Source organism: Lepus europaeus, chromosome 12 (genome assembly GCF_033115175.1).
Source record: "Lepus europaeus isolate LE1 chromosome 12, mLepTim1.pri, whole genome shotgun sequence".
Classification (NCBI taxonomy): Eukaryota; Metazoa; Chordata; class Mammalia; order Lagomorpha; family Leporidae; genus Lepus; species Lepus europaeus.
This window is the reverse complement of record NC_084838.1, coordinates 105289988-105295009: the sequence shown is the minus strand read 5'-3', so window position 1 is coordinate 105295009 and position 5022 is coordinate 105289988. Positions and strand designations below refer to the sequence as shown.

The following is a 5022-nucleotide window of genomic DNA, read 5'->3' as shown; positions in this document are numbered from 1 at the left end:
CTATGCTTCCTTTTTAGGTTATTTTTTTAATATGTCAAAGAAGAAACATCTGCTTCAGGATTATTTAAGGGCATTGACCTATAAGGACATCAATTCCATTTTTAATATGAAACTATTACTGGATTTACTGAAGAAAAAGAAGAGGAGAAAAAATTAAATCACAACAAACTTCTTTAGGTCAGTTAAAGGCTGTATCTCTAGCTGGGATATTAAAAAAAATTAATCTCACCAGCCCAACTCTCAAAGTTAATGCCACTAGTAACAATCAACAGCAGGAAAAACAAACCTGCTAACAAGCCCACTCATTAACAAAAAAGCAGTTTAATTCAAATACTTAAACCAAAGTATAACACTACCTACCCAAACTGCCCCATCCACCAACAAGAGAAGAAATAAATTGCTTTAGAAACCAAAATAAACTTAGTACTTCTAACAAGGATAACAATGGTTCAACTCCTGAGAGTTCTCAGAAGCACTAAAGGTCGAGTGAAGGCAATGTCAAGGGATTAATCCCCCAAATAGTCTTTAAAAATTCAAAGTACCACAAACACATTAAACTTGTCTATGAATTAGAGAACAAGATATTGCTGTTGCTTCTTTTTGTCTTTTGAAATGAAAGGTTTTGTAGGCTCTGACCTTCAATGTGAAAGCAGGACATTAAAAAAAATCAGCTAAAAATTTTGAAATTATCTGACACCCAAATTTTTGGGACCATATATCTTAACTGTGAAACTATACATATCTACCTTCTCTTTCCTTCAATCAAAACACCTCACAAAAAACTAAAACAATCCAAACATGATTATTTTTGAAAGTTCTTGAAAGAATGAAACTTCTAGAAGAAAGAAAGGAGGAGAAACAAGAACAAGGAAGGAAGGAAGCTTTAAAAGAAAGGGGGGGGGGAATCCATGGGCCTTTCTTTTATTTGGCGACAAGCAAGTGCAAGGAAGTTCATTTGTCATTTGTTCAGTTGTCTGTCTTTTGCACATCTGCATTCTGACCAGAAGGGACTTTGAGGTTTTTCTGTAGCACGTGAGCATCTGCTGGCTCTATTCTCTTGTAGTAGTTCTTCTTTGTCTCAATAATCTCAAAGCCAAATTTCCTGTAGAAGTCAATTGTGATTCATTGCTGATCTGCACATGCAGATAAATGTTGTCAAAAGTGCCATCTTTTTCACAGATGTTTAAGACGTGATTTAGCATTTTCGTCCCTATTCCTAGCCTTCGGTAAGGTGCCAGACATCCTAGTGTCATGATGTAAAGCCTCTTCTGATTCTGTGAATGATCCACCCTACAGCATACTGCACCTACAGCAATATCATTGAAATAGGCAAGTTTTGCTAGCTCTCCAACCTCCAGCATGTCCTTGTAGAACTTGTCATTATAGCTGACTGGAAAGATGACTTGGTTCAATCTCTTCAACTGTTTAATTTGTGTGGTGTCACATCTCCCAGCTCAATCTGGCCTTTCATCTTCCCCACCTGCTGAGGCCATCATTACCACCGCTATCAATGCCTTTGTCATCGTCACCGCCCAGAGCCCTCAGCGCTCTCAGCTCGGGCCACTCAACCTCCCGAGCCGGTCTCCTCGCTTGGGGCAGGGACCACAACAGCCCAGCACAGCCCTGAGCCTCCGGGGGGGTGGGGGGGTGGGAGGTGTCTCCCGCCGCCATGAGGGTGCCTGTGCTGCCCCACACGTGCACCTGGGAACTCGGCTCCCGCTGCCGCCCTCATTTCTATTAACTTTTAACACTCTTTTTTAAAGATTTATTTATTCAATTGAAAGAGTTATAACAGAGGAAGTAGGGATGGGAAAGGGAAAGAGAGACAAAGTTTTCATCTAATGGTTCATTCGCCAGAAGGCTGAAGTGACTGAAACTGGGCCAGGCCAAAGCCTGGAAACTGAACATATTTCTGGGTCTCTCATGTGAGGAGCAGGGGCCCAAAAAGTTTGAACATCATCTGCTGCTTTCCTCAGGCCATTATCATGGAGTTGGATTGATTCTGACATGACAGGTGGCACTTTTACCTGCTATGCTACAATGCTGGCCCCTACCTCTCTTTCACACTCAGTTTTTTTTTTTAAAAGATGTGTTTACTTGTTTGTAGAAGATGCTGCTTAAATGTTGACAGGGGAGCATACTCTCCTGGAATAGGACATGGCTGCAGGTCTATCTCTGCCTAGGTAGGCTGTGTGAGGGTACACCCTCAAAATATAATGCAGCGGCAGAGGCAGCAAGGGGTCTAATGGGCTTTAATGGAGGCCTAGTGTTTTCAGGAACTTGTCATAATATCTGAATTGACCCATCTGTGAAGACATCACTGTTCTGTTCTCTGTCATGGAACACCATACAGGATTCCTTTCCCACCATAAAGTTGATGTACAACCCTGCCTACATACTTGCTAGCCTGTAGAATTCCTCATACCCTCTAATAAACAGTGCTGGCTGAGAGCTATCCAGTGACACACTCTTCTGATGGAGGTTCCCACGTCCTGTCTTTGTCAGTTTGTGACACTTGTTTATTTGAAAGACAGAATGACAGTATCAATTTATTAACTCCACAACTTACCTTTTTAATAATGAATTCATCACATTTTTGAGATTACAGAAGTATAACTGCCACTGGAGCTAAATAAAGAATGAACAGAAATTAGTGGTAAAGATATAACTTCTGTGGCACCTATGTAAAAATGTTAATAATTTTTCTATTTTTGCTGTCAACCTCTTAATATTTCTGTGCAACATATAAAGCTGCTTTATTATCTAAAAGTAATAAACTGACAAATTTCATAACTTGTTTATTCCTCAAGAGTTTCTCTAAAAAACATAATCAAATTGACTGTCTGCTTTTCTGAGAACCCTGTAAAGAGAGATCATTAAATTTCTATTTCATGGTTTCTACTGCAGCTTCTCCCCTACTCCCATGCCTTTTAATGCCATGAGTTGTTGTGTCCTCTTCTCTGCCTTCCCCTCTGATTCAAATGCATAAATCACTAGCACTGCATTTCTTCTGTAGCCTTCACTGCTGCTATCCCTAGAGATTAACAATCTGAAATGAAAAGATCCAAATAGCCTTCTTGACTCCAGGTTTTTATGCTCTTGTTTATCTGAAGAGTTGAAATCATGTTTTACACTGACAAACTATTGTCTCAGTTTGAAACACCTCCCTAGATGTTAAATCATCTGTGAATCAGCATTTGATTTCTGAAATCATGGCTGGTGAGTTAGTTAATATAGATGGTTATTTTCCTTGATTCCTGCAGATTTAAATGTCAAGGCATTACCTGAGAGAGGCATATTGGTTACATTTTTTTTCTCTACTGTTTTCACTGACATACCAAATGTATCACAATTGAAAATACCATATATTTTCAGATATATTTCAAATCACTTACAAATTTTATGCCTTTAGTTAAAATCTAGTCACCTAGATGACCCAGATTATTGTTATATAAATTCACCCAGAATAGCCTATATCTGAATTCTGACAGTGCCTGTGATGGAATTGTGTTTTAAAATAACATTTCAAGGTGGACAATGTGTTGCACTGGGTTATGATGCTGCTTGGGACAGCTGCAGCTGATACTGGAGTGCTTGGAATTGAGTCCTACCTCTGCTTCTGATCCAACTTCCTGGTAATCTGCTCTTGGGAGGCAACACATGGTGGCACAATTACTTGAATCCCTATCACACACAAAACATCTAAATGAATTTCTGTGCTCTGAGCTTTGGCCTGATTCAGGCCCAGCTATTCTGGGGACTTGGGAAATGAACCAGCTAATGCAAGATCTGCACATGTGTGTGTGTGTGTGCGCAGAAAATGGCAGGACTTAAAAATAATTTAGAAGACTGCAGTATGTAAAGGGATATAGCATGATCCTGGCTACAAAGACTCAGTACTGGGAAGCTCTCAGTACTCTCCAGTATGATCTACTGATTGATGCAACCACAGTAAAACTTCCAACATGTGATATGAAGGGATTCATAACTTGTTTACTGTAGCTAATATACAGTATCATTGGTTGTACCTATTTGCCTGAATCTTAGAAAATTATGTATCTCATAATGGTTTTTCACTACTTGCTTGTTCACTGAGTGAATAAGCCCAGAAGATAGCATAGAAAATTTTAGTTTTGTTAAGTCAACAACAGGAGTCACTATGCACTTACTCCTCATGTAGGATCTCTGTCCTTAATGTGCTGTACATTGTGATTTAATGCTATAACTAGTACTCCAACAGTATTTTACAGTTTGTGTTTCTATGTGGGTGCAAACTGTTGAAATCTTTACTTAATATATGCTAAACTGATCTTCTGTATATAAAGAGAATCGAAAACTGAATCTTGATGTGAATGGAAGGGGAGAGGGAGCGGGAAAAGGGAGGGTTGCAGGTGGGAGGGAAGTTATGCGGGGGGGGGGGAAGCCATTGTAATCCATAAGCTGTACTTTGGAAGTTTATATTCATTAAATAAAATTTTTAAAAAAGAAAATTTTAAGGCCGGCGCTGTGGCTTAACAGGCTAATCCTCCACCTTGCGGTGCTGGCACACCGGGTTCTAGTCCTGGTTGGGGCGCTGGATTCTATCCCGGTTGCCCCTCTTCCAGGCCAGCTCTCTGCTATGGCCCGGGAAGGCAGTGGAGGATGGCCCAAGTCCTTGGGCCCTGCACCCGCATGGGAGACCAGGAGAAGCACCTGGTTCCTGGCTTCGGATCAGTGAGATGCGCTGGCCACAGCGGCCATTGGAGGGCAAACCAATGGCAAAAAGGAAGATCTTTCTCTGTCTCTCTCTCTCACTATCCGCTCTGCCTGGCAAAAAAAAAAATAATTAAAATTAAAATATTTTAAAAAAAAGAAAATTTTAGTTTAATAGTATATATTTATAAGTGCTTTGTGAAAAAAAATGATGCTTCCATGAAGATGCTACATTGCGAAATATAATAATACATGGGGCCTTTTTGGAACACCAAGCCACACCTATTGTCATGGAAAGTAACCAGGCTCTCAAGCTGCATCTTGCTCTTG

The 5022-nt window shown here is 40.2% G+C and overlaps 1 pseudogene; it reads right to left on the bottom strand.

The window, feature by feature from the left end:
• Nucleotides 1-879: 879 nt before the first annotated feature.
• Nucleotides 880-1471, bottom strand: LOC133771374 (N-alpha-acetyltransferase 50-like; annotated as a pseudogene).
• Nucleotides 1472-5022: the final 3551 nt, after the last annotated feature.